The sequence below is a fragment of the Amborella trichopoda genome, chromosome 9, assembly GCF_054954075.1.
Source record: "Amborella trichopoda isolate Santa Cruz 75 chromosome 9, AtrichopodaSantaCruz75HAP2 v2.0, whole genome shotgun sequence".
In the NCBI taxonomy this organism is placed as follows: Eukaryota; Viridiplantae; Streptophyta; class Magnoliopsida; order Amborellales; family Amborellaceae; genus Amborella; species Amborella trichopoda.
This window is the reverse complement of record NC_142344.1, coordinates 55,969,359-55,979,890: the sequence shown is the minus strand read 5'-3', so window position 1 is coordinate 55,979,890 and position 10,532 is coordinate 55,969,359.

The following is a 10,532-nucleotide window of genomic DNA, read 5'->3' as shown; positions in this document are numbered from 1 at the left end:
AATAGTAGTCATAAAATAAAATAATGAAATTGCCCCTGAAACATTATAGGGGTATTTTACATAATTTTTATTATTCTAATTATTTGTTTCATATTTTATTCATATGCATCTCACTAAGGCCCCCCCCAATCCAAGCTGGACAAGCCTGTCTAGTTTATGGGTGGTAATGAACCCAGACCCGGACCTGAACCCGACACGGTTCCAAGAATTGGACTTGGCAGGTCGGGTTCGGCTATATGTGAACCCGATCCAAATAGTGGTATTATATAAATAATATTTAATGGGTGTGGTTTGTATAGAGCCTAGGCTCTAAACAATCAAATTAGAGCCTACCTTCAAATAGTGTCAAGAAATGTGGTTTTAATATGGGAAATCTTTGTGATAGCCTTAAAATATATTTTTATTTTTATTTATAAAGTTTAAAGCTTCAAAAATAGTGTATATCGACAGATCTGTGAAAACTTAACAATCTTGAAAATTGACGGCCAAAAAATATGTTACAAAATACACTATTTTCAAAAATTGAAATGCGTTTTTTTTCTCATGTCTATGCATTTTGTGATGTCGATATGGTCAATTTGAGGGTATTTGGGAATCAAAACAAAGTTTTCTAGTTAAATTTTTTAGATAGGCTCTAATTTGATTGTTCAGAGCCTCGGCTCCATATAAACTTTTCCCATATTTAATATATAATATTTTAAAATATTTAATTGATATTTAAATAAATATAACTATATATTTTGAAGTTATAATAAGGGTGTGGTTTTTTCTATAAGGTTGCAACCTTAAACAATCCAATTAAGGCACACCTCCAAAGTTTATCATGACATGCAATTTTGACGTAAAATTTTTAGCAATATCTGAAATTCTATTTCTATATCTAATTATAAAATTTTAAACTCCACAAATGGTTAAACTTTTTTCTATGTTTAACATAACATTTAAATATATTTAAATATCTAATTTTTTTTATTGTTGGGTCCAGCCCATGAATGGGTCCAGTCCAATGAGGTCGAGTAGATCCGGTGTCGGGCCCGTTGCCGCCCCTAGTCCTGTCTACTCCACAAGAGTGGCCATAATTACTTCAACTTTGGCTAGCTTTCCATTACCTATTTGACTTCTCTGCAACAATCCAAATTGGAAGATTCTTGGAAGAGAATTAAGGCCCCAGTCATGGCGACTTTTGGGGAACTTAATATTCACGCTTAAGCCTTTCAAAGTCAACCTAGAATCTCGTTATAATTCCACATTCATTGGTCTGAAAACTCACCGGAATTTTCAAAGTTCCCGAAAAAGGTCACAATTGTGTTGCATAAGTCGCCGGAAATTAACCATGGCACATGTTGCAATCAAGTGTATTGATCATAATATTTTTCGACCTTTATTCAAAGGGACATTAATGTGTTCGTTTTATCATTAGCTATGAACATTGATGGTATCAGGGAAAGCATAACATGAACCCATGGATTATGGTATTGTTGCTAAGAACGGGGAATCCACCGTCGATTTTTCCTATGCTGGATGGTGAGGATTAAGTGTACTTGGCCCACTTAGACGTTCATCTCCAATATAAGCAAAAAGTTTACAATAGGTTCAAATCAGTGTTTCAAAAACTAGATCAGTTGGATTGACTGACCTTTCATAAATCTGGTCTGGATCAACTAAGCGATGATTAGTATCTAGGATCCAGACTGATCTCATGTGTCAGACTTGGTCATGAAAAAATGAATAATAATTCTAATTATGAAAAAATAACAAAAAAATAAAATAGGTAGGAACTGATTGATCCAGATCACAAGATTCCCTAATAGGCTCGCTGGTTCTTGGATGGAGTCAAGTGATTTTATGAGAATTGGGCCGATTCTAGGCCAGTCCCCACAAATTCTCAGGCAATATCATCAATCTTTGGTTCGAAGCACCAAAAATTGAAACACTAGTTCAAATCAATTGCAAAACAACGACTACATTTTTGTATGGGGCGTGGCCCTCAACCCTAAGCCAAGGAATTGCGCAAGCCAAGGCTTTAAGAAAAGTAGGTTAGATTTAATTCGAACCTGAATAATACCGACTACCATCCACACGCATTAATCATCAAAGTGATTGGCTTTCTACTAGACATAATATCTAATGAGATTGTCTACAAAGGGGCCATTTAGTTTTGAAAAAAGTTTATGTTTTGTATAAAGAAGTCACAATTTTTTCCACTCATTAGATGTCAATAAATGTTTTTTTTTTGAAGTTTGTGTCCATGCAATGATAATCTTACAATCACCCCTTTTGAAAATAAAAGGACAAAATTGATCACGCTTTTACAAAAGATAAATGGTTTGCCGTTAGGCTCTAAACAATCAAATTACAGCCTACCAAATAGTGCTGAGAAGTGTGGTTTCAATACTAGAAATCTTTCTGAGAGCCTTAAAATATATTTTTCATCTTTATTTATAAAGTTTAAAGCTTAAAAAATAGTGTAGATCAATAGATCTATGATAAGTTGAAAGTGTTAAAAATTGACGGTAAAAATATGCAAGACAAGATGCACAATTTTCAAAATTTGAAATTCATTTTTTTCTCATGCCCATACATCTTGATATCGAGATGATCAATTTGAAGATATTTGGATATCAAAACAACATCTTTTAATGAAAATTTTAAGATAGGCTTTAATTTGATTGTTTAGAGCCTCGCCTCTATATAAACTTTTTCCTTTATATAGACAATCTCATATCTAACTAGGGAAAAAAAATCCTTGCTTTCGACAAGTAGGGACAAAATGGTCCTTGAGCCATAATGATGAGGCAATCTTAGACCTTTGATTATCGTATGAAGGTGGGGGGCCTTAGTGGGTCGATATTGACGGTGGTGATAATCCGGAGTGGCCACCATGGCTTTGATTGGGCCGTCCATTTTGGCTATAAGAGGTCAAAATAGGTGCCGACTTAGGGCACGTGTGTGTGGCAGCACGCGTGAGAATCAGTGGGCGAGTCAATGAGGCGTGTATGAAGGGCCGATGATGGTGGGCGGTCACGCTCACCGCCAGCAAGGGCGTGTCGACCGGGGCGTGGACGCGGTTCGATCCGCTTCATGGCCCACCACTGTTGCTTGCAAACGAATCTCAGACCGGCCAAAATCATGCAACTTATGATAATAACCACCATGAGGATTGTTATGAATTTCTCGAGGAGGATGATTTTGAGTGTGAATTAAATGATTTTATTTGCCGACAAAACCATGGTTATGGTCACGTTTAAAAAAAGGCCGATTTGGATTGGAATCGCTCGATTGGGGTGTAAATATGTGGGAGTTTGGTTCCCTCCATATATTAAGAATTGGCTTGGTCTATTTTTTTGTTCTCTAATTTTTTAGTTTTTAACTGCCATATTTCCTATGCAGGATCGCCGATCCAAACTATTGATACAAATCGGGTTTTTAAACGTGCGATTTGGGTTACTGATCTATTTTTTTAAACTATTGGTTATCATGATTAATGAGTCTTGATTGGGCTAGTTCAAAATAAAAATAAATAATTGTAAAAACCGATCAAAGCAAATATTATGACGGTTTTGACAAGTCTAACTCATCAATTTTGACAACGTAAATATGTCAAATAAAGTTGGCAACATTTTTTTTTACTATATGTGATGTTTTTAAAATTATTTATTATTATTATTATTTATTTTAAAATTTAATATAAATTAATGGGAAAAGTTGTTGGACTAATTTTTGACTTGAAGAGGCCCTTATGAACACTTCTCAAACTTGTTGTACAAGGAGAGAAGTACAAAAAAAAATTGAATTGAAAAATTACTGGATTGGATGCTGTGAAACTACAACTTTATGGTCCAAAAAGGTGACACTCATTACATATTGTGACGTACAATTCAACAGTACCTTTTCTTTTATTTTCTTTGTCAACTTTAACTATGACAATTCATTCAAGCCAAAAAGTCAAGACTAAAAGAATACATAAATGTGATACAAAAAAGGACGTTTTTCACCGGGAAAAATCATAAAAACGCGGGCGAATGTAAATAATGTTTCGTCTCGCCATGGTTTTCATAGAGCTATTGCGGTTTATATTGAATAATTACAATATATTGAATAATTGCAATAGAAATATGAGAGTTGCGGCGGAATCCTGTGAATTTTGCATGGAAAAATGATCTTTATTGTGTCCGATGTGATATTGCAACAGGCAAAATATAGTCGATACGGTCTTTTAATCCACGCTGTCTGAAAAAATTGGACAGCACCAAGCCTCTAGACGAAAACAATATCATTTTCATCCATAAACATTGCGTAGTGGCTTTCCCGTTTAGTGACCACATGATGACCACCAATAATAATGTTATACATGCAAATGCTTAGCATGCTTGCCAATGTGAGTTGCTATGAGCATAGTTAGCAAACCATATTTAAAAAGTGGTTTTATGAAAAATAATTCGATTTTTTTTAAGCCTTAAATGTCTCGCTTTTCAAAATGCTAAAAAGAACTCAAATTTTTGAAGAAAAACAAAAAAAATCCTTATTATACTATTTTTATATAAATTGTTTGGAAATATTTTTAAAATTATCTTAACTTTGTTCTTTGTTTGTCTTTTTTAACAATTTACAACGAGATAAATCTCCTGTTGGGCCACAGTTACGATGGTTTACAAATTAATTACTTGCATTAAACCAATGTAATACACGAATTCAGGTGTTAGATCAGCCCTCCGCTCTATGGATTTGGATCGGTCGATTCTCCAACGTCAAAAAATTACTTAAATATTAGAAAATAAAAAATAATATTAAAAAATTAAAATTTTAGGAGATCGTATTGTTTGCCCAATCCGAGTTGGCATCTTTTAATTCTTTGACAGAAGAGATTGGCCAATCCCCTACTTTGTACAGAGTCGGCCTACTGATTCTGATCTAGCTCGATGATTTTAATGACCTAACAATATTCTGGCTCGATGATTTTAAAGAGCTTGTTGTAAACTAAAGCTCTTTTCTATTTATTTATTTTTAAGTCAAACCCAAAGGTATCGACTGTTTTTTCTCCCTTAACAAGTGAATAAACATGTGCCCATCAGTGTTTTTAAACATCCCTTTTTGAGTTAAATCAATGCCTATCAACTATTTTTTGCTCAATATATATTATTTTTCTTTTTTCGTGTTGTTTTTTAGGACATTTTTGCTCCATTTTTATGAACCAAAATAAAAATAATACTGATGTTTGTAGTAATACACTATTGTTGTACAAATTATTAAAGGATGAGGTTTTTATAAGGCTTAAGCTTTATGAAAACAAAGTAAAGCCTCCCATCAAATCCTTGACTGGCACTTTCGGCAAAAGAAATCTCCATAATGGCTCTAAAATTAATTTCCTACATCAATAATAGAATTTAAAACTAAAAAAATAATACATATCTTGTAGATTTGTGAACACTTATTTTAATGCAAAATAGACATGCTAGATAATTTGTTATAATATACACTATTTTTAAAGCTTGAAATCCTTTTTTTCTTCACAACCATAATGCTCAAGTCAAGATAATCGATATAAAGGTTTTTCAATGCTTGAATTGTAATTTTGGATGAGTTATGAGATGAGATTTTACTAGAAGCAACCCTATCAAACCATTTTTCGTTACTAAGTATGGTAAAGATGTGCATCTATGCACTAGATGCGTGGTTCTTTGGATTCAGGTTGCAAAAGGCAACCGTCAAAACCTCAAATGGATGGTGATAAGAAAATGTGGTCTATGTGCACCTCATGCACGACTCTCCTCCATAGTTTAGTACTCACTGTTGTTGTCTTTACTTTGAGCATGATCCCGGCCTATTGGGCTACTAACGCAACCCCTCATTATCAATGTCATCAAGATCAGGTCAGTACTAAACTGATGAGAGATCTGGTCCAGTTAAAATCAATTAGGCTAAATTAATTAAATTTAATTAAAAATAATAAATAACAAATAGTTATAGTTTAAAATATAAAATATATTTTGGAAATTGTCATTTTTCTATAACTGGTCAAAACTGTTTGGTTTAATCGATAAAACCAATCGAATATTTATCTTGACTAATTTTTTTTATCAAGCTCAATTTTTGCTTTGAACCGGACTAGCCAAATTACCAGTAGGCGATCCAACAAGTTGAAATTTGAGTTTTCAACTCTTAGATCATACCCTATAAAAATAGGACGGTCTCTATTCAATTTTGAGATATTATTTTTTCAAGTGCATAAAGGGTGCAATCAATATTTTTATTTTGTTTTATTGATATTAAAGTATAGGCCTAAGAGGTTACATCCCAAAAATTCAGGGATCTAAAATTAATCCTTGATGGGGTTTTACCCGAGGGAGTAAACATACCGGTATTTAAATCCTAAATACATCTCAAATACAATAACCTAGTACAACAACTCTTCTTTTTCTTTTTGAAAATAAATGTTTTCTCAACCTAGTGCAACAACTCTACAAAAATGTCCAATGCTCGAATTCAAAGTATCAAATTAATCTATCCAAAATGAAAAAATAAATTGATATTGGTGCCGGAGTAAGAGAATCTCAACTAACCCCCCACAAAAAAATAATTATCATAAAGACCTTAAGTCTAACCACCATTGCAAAAGTCAGACACCCAATTTATAGGACCTTTAGCCTAACTACCATTGCGAAGGTCAGACTCCCAACTCATATAGGTTAAAGAAATATAAATATAGGGTTCCACTAAGGAAAAAGTTTATATAGAGACGAGGCTCTAAACAATCAAATTAGAGCCCACCTCAAAAATTTCACTAGAAGAGGTTGTTTTGATGCCCAAATATCCTGAAATTGATCATCGCAACATCAATATGCATGGACATGAGAAAAAAGTAGATTTCGAGTTTTGGAAATAGTGCATCTTGTAATGCATTTTTGGACCGTCAATTTTCAGGAATTTCAAGTTTTTATAGATCTACTCGATCTACAAAATTTTTGAAGCTTTAAAGTTTATAATTAAAGATGAAAGTATATTTTAAGACTATCATAAAGATTTTCAATATTGAAATCATATTTCTCGATACTATTTGAATGTGCACTTTACATTGATTGTTTAAAGCCTCGGCTCTATACAAACCGACCCTTCTACTAAAGCTAGGTAGTTTTCATGAAAACAAAATAAGACAATAAATAATTTGAAAAAAAAAAAACACGAGAGACAATGCTCTGGCCAGAGTATATTGTCCCTCATACAAAAAACAAGCATTTTTTTAATCTAAAATTTTGGGAACCACATAAAAATCACCAGATGATTATTTTAAAAATTTAAAAAATTGAATTTAAAGTATTCTAACACTTAAATCTCACCATAAAAAATTGGACAGTTTCGGTTCAATCTTGAGACATCATTTTTTCAAAATCATAGAGCGTGTGATTTGAAATTGTTCTTTTTGGATGTTATTCCATGGGATCCTAAAATTACTTGAGTGTTGTGTTTTACACGGGGGAGTAAATGGACAGTGATGGAGCATGAAATCTTTTGCCAAAAAAAATTTGAAAAAATTAAAAATGGTCCAACTTTTACTTCTTAGCTTGTCCGTAAAAAATAAATAAAACAAGAAGAACTAAAATCGTGAGCAAACCCAATTTGTTTAGATTTTCCTCACAAAACATATCATCTTATCTGTCGTGAAGCTAGTTTTATAAAATTAATAGGAAATTTTTCAAACTATACTTAACGTGTAAACAAATTTGTTAGATTTGTTTGTTTTCTTTGGTTTGATGAGAAAAACATCGGTTTGGTGAGAAAAACAAAGTAATTTGGTATTGCGGTCAATTTGGGAGAAGATTTCGAATTTTTTTTTTAAAAGAATATAAATAAATTAGATATTTATATATAAAATATATAAAAATATTGAAAAATAAAAATAAAAATTTCAAAAAACAAAAAAAAATAGATTTTTTATAGATATTTCTTTGCTTCGGCCAAAAAATCCTGCGAAGCGTCAGCACTACGTTTCGCTTCGCTTTGATCTAGACCTAAAACCCAGAGACTTGACCTCTTCGGCCAAAGCTAAGCGAATATGACAACATTGTTTTAAACCATTTATCAGCCATACATTTTATCCAATTTCAAATAGTTTACAATTCTTTTGATTAAGTTTCAAACAGGCCATCTATTGTAAAAAAAAAAAAAAAAGTTTCAAACAGCCCATCATATGACACAGCAATAAGGGCTTTGAAATTTACCAATAATCAAGTTTCAAACCGCCCATCTATTGTCAACAAAAAAAAAAACGTTTCAAACAGCCCATCATATGACACAACAAGGTGGGCTTTGAAATTTACCAAATTACATTAAGGTTAAGATGTTAAATAAGATTAGATCTTAAGTGCCTTGTAATAAGTTTCCCTAAAATTTAAGTGGGTTTCTTGCCATTTGGCGAAGTGCTGAAAATATACATCCAAATTTCGAAAACACGATGTCATATGTGGAATTGCAATTTTTTCAAAGTTTATATAACCAAGGATTTGGTTTGAACAAGGTGCCCGGTATTGTTGAAGTAGGGTTAGTAATAGGCCCGGTGGCCCAGCCTTGCCCAGTCAGGCCAGCCCTAAAAACTAGGGCTCGGGCCACGAAATGTGGCCCAATGGCCGGGCAACCACGACTTGAGGGTAGGGCCGGATCAGTCTTGAGCCAAGTTTGGCCCTTGGCCCGGCCCTCTTTTTCTTTATTTTTAATTTTTTTATTATTTTATTTGGCCAAGCCTGGGTCGGCCTTGTTAGGGCTTGAGCCAGTGCCTTTTTGGCTTGCTTAGGTCTGGGCTAGGGTTGGGCTGCCCCTATGGAAACTAGGGCTGGGCTAAGTCTCCGCCGTTGCCACCCCTGATAAGAAGTGAGGTGTACCTCTTGATTGTGCCTGGACATGTAGCTTCAGTGCCGAAAACTTTATCATGACTTGAATATATACTTTCATATGTAGTTAGAGATTTAGAACCAAAGCTGATCTATAAACACTTGAAAATCATGAAAATAGATCGATCGAATAGTTTGAAAATCATGAAAATAGATTGATGGAATAATTTCTTATAAGACAGCAATAAAAGGTTATATAAGCCGACTAGCTTATACTGTTCGTGTAATCCAATATAAAGAGTTTTATTAGACCCAAAATAAGCAAACATGAAAATCTTTCTCTTTTCTTGTCTTTTACTTAGTGAAAATGTAAAAGAACTTGCACAAAGGAAATAGGAAAATGAGCCCCCCATTTTAGGTAAACATCGGCCATCGATCTGGTGGATAGTCGATTGTGAATCAAGAACTAAGAATATTTTTTAAAAAACTTGATTATTTTTCGAATCAATAATGCTAAAAAAAATCTCTCCAGCTATGTGTTTTGGAGCTCTACTCATAGTTTGATAACTACCAGTAAAAAGTGCGTAACTTTGCAACCTCATGACATATGCAAATAGAAAAAAAATAGATTTCAAGTCTTGGAAATAGTGCATCTTGTAATGTATTTTTTGGACCATCAATTTTCAAGATTTTCAGGCGTTCGTAGATATGCTCGATCTACACTACTTTTTACGCTTTAAAGTTTATAATTAGAGATAAAAATAAATTTTCGGATCATCAAAAAGATTTCCAGTAGTAAAACAACATCTTTCAACCCTATTTGAACGTACGTCTTACTTTGATTGTTTAGGGCCTCAGTCTTTTACAAACTACACCCAAAGAACAAAACAGGGCATAATGAATATTTGAATTGGATTAGCTAGTAGGAAAATTCAAGTATTAATATCAATCATATCTTAGAAGTTAAAATAAAATTTAAAATCATACAATTTTCTAATTAAAAGTATGAAATTTCTTAAAAACTTTAAAAATAATTTTGTAGTGCAGGAACTTATAAATAAAAAGTTCATAAGAATTGGATTATAATATACCAAACCTCGCCAAAATTAATTAAACAAAACAAAGCTTTTGTTAGTAAAAACAAATTTGAAGAATAAGTCACTAATTTTTTTTTTTTAAAAATATAATTTTATTGATAAATAAGCATGCAAGTTCTTAAAATTGATATCCTATGTAGAAACGATGGCATTTTTTTATAAACATTTAAAATCCATACTTAAAAAATTCTGAAATTTTACTTATAAACAATTATTAAGGACATTAATTTCATAATAAATTTATTTAGAGTTCTTAGAAAGAATATCAAGCTAATAACTTAAATTACAAAAGCTTTTAAAAAAAAGCTTGCTATTTTTTTTGATGAAAATTCATGTAATCTTTGAATATATTTAGAAATTCTTAACTTTCTATTTCTAATCTAATATATAGATTAGAAATGTGATATATTTTCAAATAGCTATATCTGCATACTGATGTATTTATCCATATATTATGTATTTACATGAATAACAATGGATAACATCTATGTTGTTTGCATGTAGATCTATGTTATCTATCCTTTTAGTAAAGTAAATAGCTATCTTATCTATATTACAATCTAATGATTGATTGAAAGGGAACAAGACTCCAATTTCTTATTGCAAATCCATA